At 37.8% G+C, this 16,965-nt stretch overlaps 1 protein-coding gene across 4 annotated transcripts in view; it reads left to right on the top strand.

The window, feature by feature from the left end:
• Positions 1-429: 429 nt before the first annotated feature.
• Positions 430-16,965, top strand: part of MIPOL1 (mirror-image polydactyly 1) — a 353,484-nt gene continuing 336,948 nt past the window's right edge. For 3 of the 4 annotated variants that reach the window (XM_027572042.2, XM_027572043.2, XM_027572046.2), the window contains exon 1: positions 430-671. The gene's annotated coding sequence lies outside the window, so the exon portion shown is untranslated. Of the gene's footprint in view, positions 680-16,965 lie in introns of all 4 variants that reach the window. The other variant, XM_027572044.2, reaches the window with a different exon arrangement.

Raw genomic sequence — 16,965 nt, 5'->3', positions numbered from 1 at the left:
TGCTCACCCAACTGGAATCCACTTCAGTCCTTTTCATTCAACCATCACTTCACAACATGCCCCCCTCTCCCCTGTGTCCTCTCACCCCAAACCACGGCAAACCAAGCAGGAAACCACAATTCCTCCAGCTTGGAGAGTGCAACCTTAACTTTGAGGCCACAAGACACGTTTTTAACCACACGGTTTCCTTCCTCTGGCCCGATTAGGTTTTGTCTGGACAATATTCTGCTCTCGCAAAACGCGCCCGTCGTCTCGGAGCCGACGACCGTAACGTCCTGCCGCTGCACCCACCGAAAACTATTAAAACAGCTTTCTTTTCCCTCCTAACTCCTACACATACTTCCTAAGCTCCTCAGTCGTCTAGAAGCCCCGCCCCGCGGCTTTGGCGCCGCGGTGTGCGCATGCCCGGTGCGCGCCGCCTGCCCCGGCCGGGCGCCCGTTCCGCCTTGGTTCCCCGTGGCCTCAGCTTGCGGCGTGCGGCTGGCTTCCTCCCCTACCGCGCCCCGCCCGGTCGTTTGCGGGCGCGCGCGCCTCCTCAGGCTGCTGGGCCGCAGGGTCGGGAGCCTTCGAGCGAAAGTCGATTGGCTGATTTGGTGGCCGCTCGTAGGGCCTCAGAAACTCTGGGCGAGCGCGCAGAGTCGGCTCTCCAGGCTGTACCAGGAGCATCTCAGGTAAACAGGTAGGCTGGGAGGTTTGGGCGACAGAGAAAAGGAGGGTGGGCTTAGATCCAGCCCTGGAATTTCCGGCCGCCGCCTCCTAGGCGCAAGAGGAGGGGCTGCGCGGAATCTGCGCCGGGTGAACGTTGGCCCCGCACGGCCGGGAGTGATGGGGCTCCCGCGAAGGTCAGCGTCTTGGGATCCGCAGGTCCTTCTGGGCATAATTTCGGCATCCTCCCGTTTCCTATGACAAGACTTCAGCTGAGCATTTATTCAAGGGTGTAGGTTTTTGTTTGTTTTTCCCTTAAGTGGCGGTTAGTTGGAGAGTTCAGGTCCTGGCTCAACCTGTGATTGACTGTGTGTCCTTGAGAGTCACTTAATCATTGTGTTTCAGTTTTCACACTTGTAAGTCGCAGCAAAGAATGCGATAGGCACAGAGAGCCGTGCTGTAGGAAGATACTATTAGAATTTTTGGGTTCACAGTGTGTCTGAGCCCAAATTTCTCTGGAAGGTGACACCACCCAAGAGTATTTGTGAAGTATTTTAAGCTCCAGGGATGAAAGGAACTAGATAAACACAAGGTAGCAGCATAATTAGGCAGGGTGGTAGAAAGAAAAAAAAAATCTTTTTTCGCCCCCACAAAACAGGCTTTTTTGAAAAGCTCCTTTGAACATGTTATGCACTGTGGCAGTAGACAGAGGTAAACCGAAACAAAGGGCCAAACAAAACCACATTTCAAGGTCCCCCCACCCTCCAGGTAACTTTAACATACTATCATAAATTATTGGCTTTTCGAAGTTTCTCCTTGGGATCTAGTGTGATACTAATCGAAAATGACATTTACATAATTATTTGGGTATCCTGTGCAGTAGTATACCAAGAAAATTAATTAAAATGAAGCTGACTTCTATATAAGATAACAAATTAAGATACCTCATTGATGAAATGTAATGATGGCAAGTCAGAAAAATGAAAGGGGGGTGTACACAATTTTCTTTTAAAGGCATAAATTTTATAAAAATCTTTAGTGTGTTAATTTTTAGGGTATAATAGATATAGAGAAAACCGTATAAATCATAAGTGTACAACTCATTGAATTTTCACAAAACGTACATATTCATGTATCCAGTACTGGATCAAGAAGGAGCATTATTTGCATCTTAGAAACCCCACTTTCTGTGACCCATTTCCAAGGGTAACTATTATGTCGATTTCTAAAGTCATCTATGAATTTACCTATTATTGACTTTATATAAATGGAATCATACAGTAAATAGTCCTTTGAGTCTCATTTTTGCTTAATATTGTATTTGTTAGATTTATACAAGTTCGGTAGCAGTTCTCATGCTGTATAGTGTTCCATCTAGCTTCTGGTTATTATGAATGGGGCTTTTATGAACATTCTTGTAAGTACTGTTGACCCTTGAACAGCATGAATTTGGACTGTAGGGGTCCACTTATACATGGATTTTTTTTCAATAAATACAGTACACTACTGTAAATGTATATTCTCTTCCTTATGATTTTCTGAATGTTTTCTTTTCTCCAGCCTGTTTTATTGTAAGAATATAGTATATAATACATATCCAAAATGTGTATAAATAGACTTTATGTTATTGATAGGGCTTCCAGTCAACAGTAGGCTATTAGTAATCAAATTCTTAAGGAGTCAAAAGTTAAACTTGGATTTTTGACTGTGAGGGATTGGTGCTTCTAACTCCTGCATTATTCAAGGGTCAATTGTATTTTGGTGAATATATGTATACATTTCTGTTGGATATACATATACCTATTGGTGAAATGGCTATATTATAGGATATGCAGGTATGTATTTTTGGTATATAGTACCAAAAAAGTTTTTGAAATTAGTTGTGTCAGCACTCCTGTTAGCATTGTTTGAGAATTCTGGCTCCTCCAAAAGCTTGCAACACTTAGTGTTGTCTTTTTCATTTCAACCATTCTGGTGGATTTATAGTGATTATCACATTGGGGTTTTTCCCTCATTTCCCTAATGACTAATAATATTTAATACCTCTTCATATGTTTATTGATCATAGATATCCTCTATTTCAGGGGTCATTCAATTTTTCTGTAAGGGGCCAGATAGTAAATATAGGCAGTCTTTGCTTTGTAGAGTTGCATTTAATGCAGTACTGTGTAAAGCTAGGACTGCTTGTATTTTAGGCTTTGCAGATCATATACAGCCTCTGTTGTATTTCCTCCCTCCCTCCCTCCCATCTTTCCTTCTTTTTTTTCTTTTCTTCTTTCTTTTTTTACTTACCTATTTGCTTGCCTTCCCTCCCTCTCCCCCTCCCTCCTTTCTTTCATTGTATCATAGATTGCTAAGACCTACTGTGTTGAAAAATGACTTCAAAAATGACAGTTCAGGGGCACCTGGGTGGCTCGGTCAATTAAGCGTTCGGGTCTTGATTTCAGCTCAGGTCATGATCTCAGGGTGGTGAGATCATGCCCCATGTCTGGCTGCTGCTCAGCAGAGAATCAGCTCAAGATTCTCTCTCCCTCTGCTCTCCCCCCCACCGCCCTTTCCCCCTCCCCATGTGCACTCCTGCGCACTCTTTCTCTCTCTCTCAAATAAATAAATAAATCTTTAAGGAAAAAAGGAAGACAGCTCAATCTTTAGCCCATTGGTGGTGGTGAAATTATTGAGAGGGGCTATATTGAAAAAAAATCTAAACACATAATAATGTTAAGGATTGTGTGCTATAGTGTTTTGAGATTAAATAATAGTATTAAGCAGCATGTGCTATAGCGTTTTGGAGTTAAATTTGAAATATCTTAGCATACTTTCTTTGCTTCTTATTAGTTTTACCTCAAGGCTAATTAGAGAGCTGTTTCAGGCTTCTCTAAACTGTTCTTATTACTCCTACTTTTTCCTGTCCCTTTAAAGCTGATGAACAAAAGAGGTAAGAGGTGAGAAAAGAAAGGAGACAGCCCTTTTCTGATATTCTGATATTCTAATAATTCCTAAAGGCTAGAAAGGGATAAATATCCAGACAGTTCTGGGCACTTAGAGTAAAAAAGTATAAAAAGCATAAAATACTTCCTGCAATACTTTGAGATTCTGTCTTTTGAGCTTTTCCATTGTGGGTTGGCTTGATTAAAATTTATATCTACCTGATTGAGTATACTCATAATTTGGAAGGTAATAATAGCCAATGACTTGGGCCATGAAACTCAGCTGTGGCATCCCTGCTCATGGTGGAGGTCCTTTCTTTTTTAGATGCCCCATTAGGCTGCCCATTCAGTACCAAAAATATCAAAAAACTTTTGAGGGGCGCCTGGGTGGCTCAGTCATTAAGCGTCTGCCTTCGGCTCAGGTCATGCTCTCAGGGCCCTAGAATCGAGCCCCGCATCAGGCTCCCTGTTTGATGGGAGGTCTGCTTCTCCCTCTCCCACTCCCACTGCTTGTGTTCCCTCTCACTGTCTCTCTCTCTGTCAAATAAATAAATAAAATCTTAAAAAAAAAACTTTTGAAAGTGTCAGAACTTTGACTATTATTTCAGCCTATGTTAACATTTTTAGCTAACTTTTTTTTTTAGGTGGTTTATAGGAGTGAATTTGGGAATGTATTTAGATATAAGCTAATACTAATGAGAGACTTAGGGGTAATCTCCGTCAACTTGATCTTTTCTTTGAGATAGATAATTGAGTTTTGGTCATTCTTACTTGATTGTTATGCAAACACAGATTTATGATAAGCCATTAGGCCTAGCTTCCACCACCAACCACTGCTGTCCTTAAGCCTTTCTTATATAGAAATTCTTTTTTTTAAGATTTATTTATTTATTTGAGAGAGAGAGAATGAGAGATAGAGAACACGAGAGGGAAGAGGGTCAGAGGGTCAGAGGGAGAAGCAGGGAGCCCGATGTGGGACTCGATCCCGGGACTCCAGGATCATGACCTGAGCTGAAGGCAGTTGCCCAACCGACTGAGCCACCCAGGCGCCCCCTTATATAGAAATTCTTGATCCAGTGCGGAGAAAGGGGAACCCTCCTACATTGTTGGTGGGAATGAAAGCCAGTGCAGCCACTCTGGAAAACAGATGGAGGTTCCTCAAAAAGTTGAAAATAGAGCCACCCTACAACCCAGCAATTGTACTACTGGGTATTTACCCCAAAGATACAAATGTAGTGATCGAAAGGGGTACACGCACCCCAATGTTTATAGCAGCAATGCCCACAATAGCCAAACTATGGAAAGAGCTAAGATGTCCATCAACAGATGAATGGATAGAGAAGATGTGGTATATATATACAATGGAATATTATGCAGCCATCAAAAAAAACCCGAGATCTTGCCATTATCAATGACGTGGATGGGACTAGAGGGTATTATGCTAAGCAAAATAAGTCAATCAGAGAAAGGCAAGTATCATTTGATCTCACTGATATGAGGAATTCTTAATCTCAGGGAACAAACTGAGGGAGGGTTGCTGGAGTGGGGGGGGGGTGGGAGGGATGGGGTGGCTGGGTGATGGACATTGGGGAGGGTATGTGCTATGGTGAGCGCTGTGAATTGTGTAAGACTGATGAATCACAGGCCTGTACCTCTGAAACAAATAATACATTATATGTTAAAAAAAAAAAAGATAGTAGGAAGGGAAAAATGAAGGGGGGAAAATCGGAGGGGGAGATGAACCGTGAGAGACTAGGGACTCTGAGAAACAAACTGAGGGTTTTAGAGGGGAGGGGGGGTTGGGGGATGGGTTAGCCTGGTGATGGGTAATAAGGAGGGCACGTATTGAATGGAGCACTGGGTGTTATACGCAAACAATGAATCATGGAACACTACATCAAAAACTAATGATGTATGATGACTAACATAACATAATAAAATTAAAAAAAAAAAGAAATTCTTGATCCAGTTATGCATTTATATACATTTGTTTAGACACACATATTCACACATATTTTGACGAATACAAATACCTTACTGCTTTATAATTACCACACAAAACAATTGTACTTATATGCATTGTTTTCACCATGCTTCTTGAACCAGTGTTGGAGTCATTACAAATTATTATGGTTGGTGAAGGGTATAAAGTACGTCTCATGTAGGAACAAATAGGGTATTTATGTAGTACAAATGTTTAATGCTACAGGACCCTGACTAATAGGGATATATCTATCAGTCCAGAGATTGCCATTAGCTCCCTGGACATTGCCTGCATCATATTGTCATTGTTGACCTCTGGGACTCTATTTTCCAGGATTCCAGTGGGGACAAACCTTGCCTTTTCTGGCTGCAGTTTCTAGTTTTAGATACTTCATTTAAGTTATATTTAATCTTGTTTTCTTTAAGGTGACTGTGTTTCTCTGCTACAATCTATTATTTGTTGCTTTTATACTTCCAGCAAATTTATTACTAGTATGTCTAAATATCTGAGACTGGGGATGGGCAGGGGCCACCTACAGAGATAGGTTTAGGGTTGGTGAAAGAAAAAGGTAATGCATAGCATCAATTGTTGCTGCTCTTGTGAGTACTGTATTATTATTCCCAACTTCCTTTTCTGTTTCTTGGATTTTGATACTATTATAAAGAGGGGATGGGGCTGTTTAAGGGCATTTATTGCAAAAGCAACATACTATATAGTGCAAAGAGCACTGGGCATAAGAGCAGAATATGTGTGGTTTACTACCTGTCTATATTAACCTTTCCTGGAATTTGGCTCTCATAAAATGAGGCATTTTGACCAAATATCTCTAATCCTTGGTAATTCTTTCCAAAAGACATGGTAGAGAAGCACAGAATTTAGAATTTAAATGATCCTAGAGGTCATTTAGGTTATTCTCTCAATTTTTCTCAGTGAGAACATTGAGGCCTTGAGAGATTGTATTTAGTCATAGTTACTAGAATCCAGTTCTGACTTACTCCAGTTGCCTTTTCTGTGTGCTACTTTTAAGAGCCAGCCTTCTAAGATAACCCTGGTATTCATCCTCTTGTGTAATCCTTTTCCCTTGAGGGTAGACTACCAAGAGGCTCACTTCTAATAGGATATGACAAAAGTAGTGGGATGTCACTTAAGAGATTACGTTGCAATAGACTATAACTTCCTTTTTGCTGGCCCTTTCTTGCTTGCTCACTCGATGAAGCCATCTGCCAAATCATGAGCTGACCTATAGAAGGACCCACCTGATAAGGAATTGAGGAGAGCCTTTGGCAAATAGCCCACAGAGAAAGTTCAGTCACCCCCTGAGAGCTGAATCCTGCCAACAACCACTGAGTGAAGTTAGAAGATCTTGTCCCAGTTAAACCTTGAAATGACTGTAGCCCTGCCTGATGCCTTGAGTACCACCTTGTGAGAGACCCTGAACTGGAGGTCCTAGCTAAGCAACACCAGATTCCTCAGGAACTGAGATAACAAATGTGTGTTGTTTTAACCTGCTGAGTTTTGGGGTAATCTATTTAGCAGCAACAAATAAGTAATAAATTGTTCTTAGTAATTTTTAATTTTTAATAAAAGAAATAGTTCACCCTGAAGTTTTTGTGAACATAACTTCAGTTTTTATCATTTTAAATATGTTTGGGGTTATGTTATTTTTACTTTTTAAAAATTAAAATAATCATTTAACTGTTCTGTATTTGTTTTAGTTATAACTTAATTGCTGTGTGTTTGATCTTAAAACTGGCAACAATAAAGAGATGATTACTTTGAAAGTTGAGAATTACTACTTTGGTTGAAGGTTTCATTAAAGTGGGTGATTGGTGAGACAAATTTACCATAGAACTCCTTTTGGCAGTTGACACCACTTTTGATTCAGTTATTGTCTGTATTAAAGGTGTTTTTAATTTAGATTGTTTACTGTTTGGGGTATATATACTCAGGTCATCTACTCTTGTTTATCTGTAGTTTTGCATTATGGTGATTTGATTATATATATAAATGCTATTTTGAGAATTGCCTTTAGTATTCCCGGATTTATAAATTTTGGAAGCTACTGGAGTACAACAGGGATTATTTTGCTGGAACCCTTAATCCTGAATCTTGTTTTATTTTCTGTTGAAGCATACCAACATCCCCTCTTCATAATTTTATCTTGGGAATTTTGCTGCTGTGGAATAAGTGTTGAAAAACTGAAAAAAAATGAGTAAATAAATAAATGATATAGATCAGTGAACTTTTAAAAAAAACTGTTGTAAAATGTAATAAATGTGAAGAAAAGGATATAAAATATATGTGGACAGTTCAATAAATAATTAAAAAGTTAAGACGCATAGTTTGGCTATTGTGGACATTGCTGGTATAAACACTGGGGTGCACGTACCCCTTCGGATCACTACATTTGTATCTTTGGGGTAAATACCCAGTAGTGCAACTGCTGGGTCATAGGGTAGCTCTATTTTCAACTTTTTGAGGAACCTCCATACTGTTTTGCAGAGTGACTGCACCAGCTTGCATTCCCACCAACAGTGTAGGAGGGTTCCCCTTTCTCCGCATCCCCGCCAATATCTGTCGTTTCCTGACTGGTTAATTTTAGCCATTCTGACTGGTGTGAAGTGGTATCTCATTGAGGTTTTGATTTGGATTTCCCTGATGCTGAGCGATGTCGAACACTTTTTCATGTGTCTGTTGGCCATCTGGATGTCTTCTCTGGAAAAATGTGTGTTCCTGTCTTCTTGACTTCTTGGCCATTTCTTGATTGGATTATTTGTTCTTTGGGTGTTGAGTTTGATAAGTTCTTAGATTTTGGATACTAGCCCTTTATCTGATATGTCATTTGTAAACATTTTCTCCCATTCTGTCGGTTGTCTTTTGGTTTTATTGACTTTATTTTGCTGTGCAAAAATGAAGGGGGGGGAATCGGAGGGGGAGATGAACCATGAGAGACTATGGACTCTGAGAAACAAACAGGGTTCTAGAGGGGAAGGGGGTCGGGATGGGTTAGTCTGGTGATGGATATTAAAGAGGGCACATGCTGAATGGAGCACTGGGTGTTATACGCAAACAATGAATCATGGAACACTACATCAAAAAAAAAAATTAACACCCATGTAATGACCATCAAAATATCTTGAATAATCATTGAAATGTTTAAGTCCTTGCTTTGTATATGGTTTTTTTTTCTTAATGCTGTGTGAATATGAGTGTGCATGTGTGTGTGAGAGAGAGAGACAGATGTGAATTCTGTGGTATGGTGCAATGCTTTATGTGTCTATTAGGTGAAGTTTGTTAATGCCGTTGTTAAAATCTCTTTCCTTACTGATTTTGTGTGTGTGTGTGTGTGTGTGTGTGTGTGTGTGTGTGATTGATGAATTGATGAATACTGAGAATTTGCAGTGTGTTAAATCTCTGCTATCATAGATTTATTTCTCTCTAGTAGTTCTATCATTTTTGATTTATTTATTTTGAAGTCATGTTATTAGAAACATAAAACTTTGTAACTGGTCTGTCTTTTTTTGAATTGAATCTTTTTTTTTCCCCCACTAAGAAGTTTTTCTTTTTATCTCTAGTAATGCCTTTTGTTTTAAATTCTAGTCTGAATTTAAAAACTTTATTTTGAAATAGTTTTAGACTTACTGAAAAGTTGGAGAAATAGTAGAGAGTTCCTGTAAACTCTTCTCCCTACTACTGTTAACACAATGCATTATCATATTACAATGACCAAAACCAAGAAATTAATATTGTTACAATATTATTCACTAAATTATACACTTTATCCAAATATCACTATTTTTTTTCCATTAATTTCTTTTTGTTGTTCTAGGAGCCAATCCAGATCCGATACTGCATTTAGTTGTGTTTCCTGAGTCTTATCCCATCGGTGACCTCTTTTGAATTTTGATATAGCTATGTTAGCCTTCTTTTGGTTAATGTGTGCGTAGAATTGGATTTTTAAAAATTCAGTGGGACGGGGCTCCTGGGTGGCTCATTCGTTAAGTGTCTGCTTTCCTCTCAGGTCATGATCCCAGGGTCCTGGGATCGAGCCCCGCATTGGGCTCCCTGCTCAGCAGGGAGCCTGCTTGTCCCTCTCCCCCTCCCCCTGCTTGTGTTCCCTCTCACTGTGTCTCTCTCTGTCGAATAAATAAATAAAATCTTTAAAAAAAAATTCAGTGGGACATCTTTGTCTTACAGTTGGAGCATTTGGTAACTGGATCATTACCATTCGTATTTTGTATTCCATTTTCTATTTTCAGTTATGGAAATTATATATGCTTTACCATTCTTTTGTAGAAGCTATTGCATTTTGGAATGTATCTTTTCAGACCTTTATGCATTTCCTTACATGTGTATATATACCCAAACACATGGTTTGGCTTGTTTGCTTTTTTATTTTAATATAACAATGGTAATGCTTTATTATTTTACAATACCTCTTTCATTTAGTAATATTTTATACATCTTTCTGTGTCAGTGTATATTATACACATACATAGTATTTATAGTATATATATGTACCATAGTTTGTTTAACCGGACCCTAACTGGTAGATATTTATGCTGTTTCTAATTTTTAATGGTATAAACAGCACTGCCATATATAGTCTTGTATGTATAATTTTGCACCCTTTGCTAGAACATGGATTTCTAGAAGTAGAATTATGGAATCAGAGTTTACACATTTAAAGCTTTAATTGACATTGTGGGACATTCTTGTTATTTTTTAATGGCATAGCTTTTATAAAAACAATATATGCTTATTATAAACTCTTTCAAGCAACATACATAAACAGAAAGGCGACTGTGAAACATTACCCTAAATTCTATCACCCAACCAAAACAACCTTCATTAAAAATCAGGTGTATAGAATTCTGTTTCTTTTCCTAAGAGTGCTCAATATTTAAAAATAAACAAAAAGCCTACCCATTGGCACATGTTTGTGAAATTTCACACACCAAGAATGAAAAAAAAAAAAAAAAACAAATCTTGAAGGTTTCCAGAGAAAACAAAAATAGAAAAAAGAATTGAACGTGTATTAACATCAGTCTTGACCAGAATTGTGACTATTTAACAATGAAGTAAGGGAAAAGAACAAAGGTATTTTCAGGGGTGCCTGGGTAGCGCAGTTATTTGAGCATCCTACTCTTGGTTTTGGCTCAGGTCCTGATCTCAGGGTCATGAGATGGAGCCCCGCATGGGGCTTGGCACTCAGAGTGGAATCTGCTTGGGATTCTCTCTCCCTCTGCCCCTCCTGCTTGTGCATGCGCTCTCTCTCTCTCTCTCTCTCTCTCTCTCTCTCTTTCTCTCTTTCTCTCTCTCTCAAATAAGTAAATCTTTTTTAAAAAATATATTTTCAAACCTGGAAAGCCTTAGAAGTTATGCTCAAGCAAAATAAGTGAAAGAAAGGCCTGGAATGTAGGAAACAGTAGATCTAACCTGGGAGCACAGTGAAATGATGTTCTAGGAGGGACAGCTATATAGCTGGCCTCGAGAACATATGGTGCAGATTTAAGGAGAAGCCCCCTCAGGAGGGAGGTTTTCAGGAGAGAAAGAGGATTTCAGAGATATATAACTTTAGAACATGTAGTTTCCTCTGTTGGGAAGTTTTTTAAAACTATGAATTCAGTTTCTTTAATAGAAACAGGACTTTTCTGAGTATTCTTACTGCACTAGCTTTGGTAGATTGTGTCTTTCAAGGAGTTTGTCAGATTTATAGGTATGAAGTTGTTTGTCATATTTATTCCCTTTTTATCTTTTTCATGCCTTTGGGATTACTTTAATGTCCTTCTCTTCTTCCTGATACTGACAATTTATGTCTTTATTTATTTTAAAGATTTTATTTTACTTATTTGAGAGAGAGAGCAGGAGCATGGGGAGGAACAGAGGGAGAGGGAGAAGCAGACTCTCTGCTGAGCAGGGATCTCGATGTGGGGCTCGATCCCAGGACCCTGGGATCATGACCTGAGCCAAAGGCAGACACTCAACTGACTGAGTCACCCAGGCACCCCGTCTTCTTTATTTTTATTTTGACCAGTCTGGCAAGAGGCTTACCAATTTCTTTGATTTCTTTTTTTCATGGAACTTTGGGTTTCATTGATTTTTTTCTTTCCTAAGATTTATTTATTTGAGAGAGAGTGAGTATGAGGAGGGGCAGAGGGAGAGGAAGAATCTCAAGCAGACTCCACCCTCGGCATGAAGCCTGATACAGGGCTTGATCTCAGGACGCTGAGATCATGACCTGAACTGAAACCAAGAGTTGGATGTTTAAATGACTGTGCCACCCAGGCGCCCCAGTTTCATTGATTTCCTATGTTGACTTTACATTTTCAATTTCATTGATTTTTGCTCTTTACGGTTTCCTTCATTCTGCTTACTTCAGATTGAATTTTTCTTAATTTTGTATTTTTTTAAAGGTGGAAGCTTAAGTATTAATAAGAGGTCTTCCTCCCCTTAAAAATTTTTTTTCTTCCTCCCTTTTTCATATATGCGCTTAATACTGTAAATATCCCTCTGAGCACTAATCTAGCTACATCACAAGTTTTGACATGTTGTATTTTATTATACAGTTCATAATATTTTTAATTTTTTATTATGTTAATCACCATACATTACATCATTAGTTTTTGATGTAGTGTTCCATGATTCATTGTTTGTGCATAACACCCACTGCTCCATGCAGAACATGCCCTCTTTAATACCCATCACCAGGCTAACCTATCCTCCCACCCCCCCAAACAGTTCATAATATTTTAAAATTTCTCTTAATTCCTCCTTTTTTGAACCATGGATCGTTTAGAAGTGTTTGGGAATTTTTGAGATACCTTTCTGTTACTGATTTCAAGTTCATTTCTGTTGTGGTAAAATAACATGATGTGTATGGTTTCAATTATGTGTTGAGGGGTTTTTTGGTTTTTGCTTATTTGTTTGTTTGTTTGTTTAGTGGACCAGGATAGGATCTTTTTTGGTAAATGTACCGTGTATACCTGAAAAGATTGTGTATTCTGCCATGGCTGGAGTTTTCTATGTCAATTGGGTGAAGTTTGTTGATAAGACTAAGTCTTCTACATTGCTGAGTCTCTGAGTTCTCATTCTGACTACTGAGAGAGTTGTGAAGTTTCCAACTATAATTATGGATTTGTGTGTTGCTCCTTTCATTAGTTTTTACCTCAGGTATGTTGATACTGTTGTGAAATGCTTACATATTTGGGATTGTTTAGATCTTGTTAGTTAAATAAATGAATGTACTTAGTCTTAGTAATGTTTCTTGTTTTACTTTGAAATTAATGTAGCCACTCCTACTTTCTTTTGATTAATATATGCATTTTTTTCCCTACTGTGTTCTATTATCCTAAAAAATATACAGTTAGTAAAGGGTAATTTGTAAGATATTTTCATTTTGTGTTGGCGGGATTCAGAACAAGCTACCCCAAAATATGGCATTTTGGCATGTTGAATATTTTAAGCTGACGGATTTTGAGAAACAGCAGGTGCATCCCCCTTCTCCCCTGAAGCAGGTCATAAGACCCTCATGTGAGAGGTGCCTTCCCTATACCTGGAGGAAAAGAACATCCTTACCTCCAAACATGGGGGGCTACCAAGAGGAATCCAAATGAACAGGCCTTGCTGAGTTTTCCTCATTTTATTATCCTTGGCATATACCTTTTTGTCCTATGCTATTTTTACATGACTTTCTACTCTTCATCATATCTAGTATAAAAATGCTCACGCTTAACTCTTTCTTCAGGTCTTTATTTCCTTGTGAAAGTTCTCGTATCACATAAAACTTATATGAATTTGTCTGCTTTTCTCCTATTAATCAGGCTTTGTCAGTTCACTATTCAGGCCCAGCCAGGAACCCTAAGAGGATGGAGGAAAAGATTTTCCTCCCCACAGTGTCTATTTCATTATTTGTGTATTTTTATTTTAAATAATGTTTTGATTTTAGGAAGTAATTTCTTAGCAAGTATGATGTAATATGTAATTTTGTGTTAAGATGCAAGGATATAAGTGGTCATCACATAATTAGAAAAATTTTTGCATTCTCTTTACTTCTTGGATGGAATTTGAAGGGTAATTTTTTACACATGCTATTTGCATTCAGGTGTTAAAATGCTGTTTTGCATTGAGTCTCAAGCATATACATATAAACTAAAAAAATTTAAACATTTAAATTTGTTCATTTTAATGAAGTATTTTCTGAATTATGACATATCTCTTCGTTAAGCAGCATGTCTTGACACTAATTAGTACTGTAATACTTTTATTATCTTTTAAATTTAATGTAGATCAAAGCCATTTCCTTAATTTATGTCAAACAGCTTATTACCAGCATGGGAGCTACAGATACTGTGTGATACAGCATATGCTATCCCAAAGTAGAACATTTTATTCAGTGGCATGAGCTGGCACAGTGGGCAAGATTATTGTAATTCGTTTGGGGAGGTGAACAGTAATTTAGGAAGTTTACATACAAAAACTCACTGTTTCTTTGTGATTCTTTACTGGTGAGAAACTCAGTTTAAGATTTCATTGGCCTATTTCTACTGTCTTTATTTCGTGCAGGTGACTAATTCCCATCTTCAGTTTAAAGTAAAATCTACGTACTCATCTTTAAGATGCTTATATTTTTGTTAGCCATTTTATAATTAAAATCTCAAAATATTTGGTCACATGATTACTACTGACCAATTGATTCTGAAAGCTCATGTTTGCTCTGCATGCAAATATACCTTAAGAATTAGAGAAATTAAATATTTTCTTCACTAAAGTTTTTTGGAGTAGTTTTTCTTCTAAAATGTGTTCTTTTAGGAATTACTTTATGAAAAGCAAAAGATTGTATTATTTGCCTATTAGTGGATAAAAATTGAGTCTAATATTTAACATTGCCACATTTAATAATGAGATTTCAAAAAGCTGCCACAAAGATGTTCCTTCTAGTGCTTTTTGTAACAGAAAATAATAATATTGCCATCCAGTGGGATATTAAAGTCAATGGTTATTGAAGTGTTTTGAAGAAAAATGCCTATGATATAGCGAAAAAATTAAATATGTGTAGACATTGATTATACATATAAATATGTAAAAAATAAGAAAGGGAACTCACTAAGGTTTTAAGAGTATTTTATATTTTGGTGGTGAATGTAATGGGTGATCTTTTTTTCCTTCTTTATACTTTTGTTTTAGTGTATTTTGGACTATTTTCCAAGAGTTGAGGTCATTTGGGCAGTACCTACAATTTGTGTCTAAGTGGGTTTTTTTAATCTATCGTCAGTGAATTTTTTTACCAAATCAAGAATTCATCATCATTTGACATTACCATTGGATCAGCTCCGACTTCTCCTAATGATTATGGATTAATTGTAATCTGTTTACACCAAAATATAATGATTTTTATGCCCTTTGAAATCTTCCAAGTGAGTTGTCAAAAGATAACCTAACATACTGATTACTTAACTTACATACTTAAGTAATGTACTTACTTAAATATAAGTAATTAATTAGAAAAATGTTTCCTGTTGTTTTTGAGAAGTTTTAAAGAATGACCAGTAACTTTAAGATCTTATGGCTGTACCACCTTCCCTTCCCTTCCCCAGCTTTTACCTGGACTTTATTTTTACTTTGTCCATATTGTGTCTTCCCTATAAATTTAGACTCAATTTCCAGTTTCTCTTCAGTGTGTAAGAAACTGTCTAAATGTTTTGACAGTTCAGAAGGCTCTAACTGTTCCGGCTCCTTCATTCAGACCTACCTTTTGCACCCTTATTTGCTTGCTGAGAGCATCCCTGCTGCTCATAGGGATTCTCATGACTCTTAGATATCATGTTGCTCCCTATTGTTTCCCTCTCCTCCTTCCTGCACAGGTGCTGGATGTCATGCAGGTCTCATAGTTGTTGGTGTTGTATGTTGGTATTTACCTAGTTTGTGGTGGATATTTTGTTTATGGTTTCATTTTGCTATCCTGGTTGCTCTTGTTTTTATGAAGATAGTTGGGAAGATTCAAAAACTGCTGATTCCACCACAGTCTTCCCAGAATCTTCCTGGCTTTTTTACAAAGTTAAATTTACTCAGTTTAAAGGGTTGTCTTTTTTGAAAGTATGTTCTGCTAAAATGTTCTTTATTTTATGATTATTGCAGGTAGTTGCTTCTATTTTTTAAGTCAATTATAAAATAAAAGCCTATCAACAATTTTTGTTTTGGAAATTTTACTGGCTTGGGAAATCTAAAATTTTAGTGACTACTGATTTTCTCAATTCCATAGAACAAGAAATTGAAGTGATTTGCCAAAGGCTACAGAGTTGATAAATGCCAGCACCTGTATCCATATTCATTTTATGATTCCACAGTAATCAGCTCTGAACTAGTTATAGGAAGTGACTGAGTGAAAGGGAGCTCTGTTTTAAAAATGTTTAAATCCTTCATCTAATACATGGCTCTTCTGGGTTAGGACTCTCTCCTGGGTGGTATGAGAAATAATTCCTCTAGGGAGAGTGAGGATAAACTTTAGGGTAGGTTCCTGATCATCAAGAATTCATTTTCCAGTTGATTCATGACTGTGACCCCTCTTTTATTTTAAATGTGTTCTATGAAAGAAGCTGAAAATGTCTCTGAACATGGTAGGTGGTATGAGAGCTAGAAACTCACGAGGTATATGGATTAGTTTCCTGTCATTGCTGTAACAGGTATAACAAATCACAAATTTAATGGCTTAAAACAACATAAATTTATTATGTTACTGTTTAGAAGGTCAGAAATCTGAAATTGTTCCCACAAGGCTGAGCTGATGTCAGTCGGACTGCGTTCCTTTGTAGGATAGTCTCTAAGGGAGACTTTTTCTTAACCTTTTTTAGCTTCTAGAGAGGCAGCCTACTGTTTACTTGAAATGGTGCATTTCTATAAGGAGGTGATCAGTTAACATTTTATAGTCTGTTCATATATTCAGTTTTTTTTTTAAACTTTTTATTTATTTATTCATGAGAGACAGAGAGAGAGAGAGAGGCAGAGGGAGAAGCAGGCTCCCAAGGAGCAGGGAGCCTGATGCGGGACTCGATCCCAGGACCCTGGGATCATGACCTGAGCCGAAGGCAGACGCTTAACCATCTGAGCCACCCAGGCACCCTATTCAGTTCTTTGAATTTATTCAGTGTATAGTTGACCCTTGAGCAGTGCAGGGGTTGAGGGGTGCCCCCCAGTTGAAATTTTATGTATAACTTCTGACTCTCCAAAAACTTAACTACTAATAGCCTGCTGTTGACTAGAAGCCCTACTGACAACATAAACAGTTGATTAACACATATTTTGTATGTTATATATTATATACTGTATTCTTACAATAAAGTAAGGTAGAGAAAAGAAAATATTGTTAAGAAAATCAATGGGGGGGGGGGGCACCTGGCTGGCCTAGTCGAT

This window comes from Zalophus californianus, chromosome 6 (assembly GCF_009762305.2).
Source record: "Zalophus californianus isolate mZalCal1 chromosome 6, mZalCal1.pri.v2, whole genome shotgun sequence".
Classification (NCBI taxonomy): domain Eukaryota; kingdom Metazoa; phylum Chordata; class Mammalia; order Carnivora; family Otariidae; genus Zalophus; species Zalophus californianus.
Note: the sequence above shows the minus strand (reverse complement) of the source record. Positions and strands in the feature narration are given on the sequence as shown.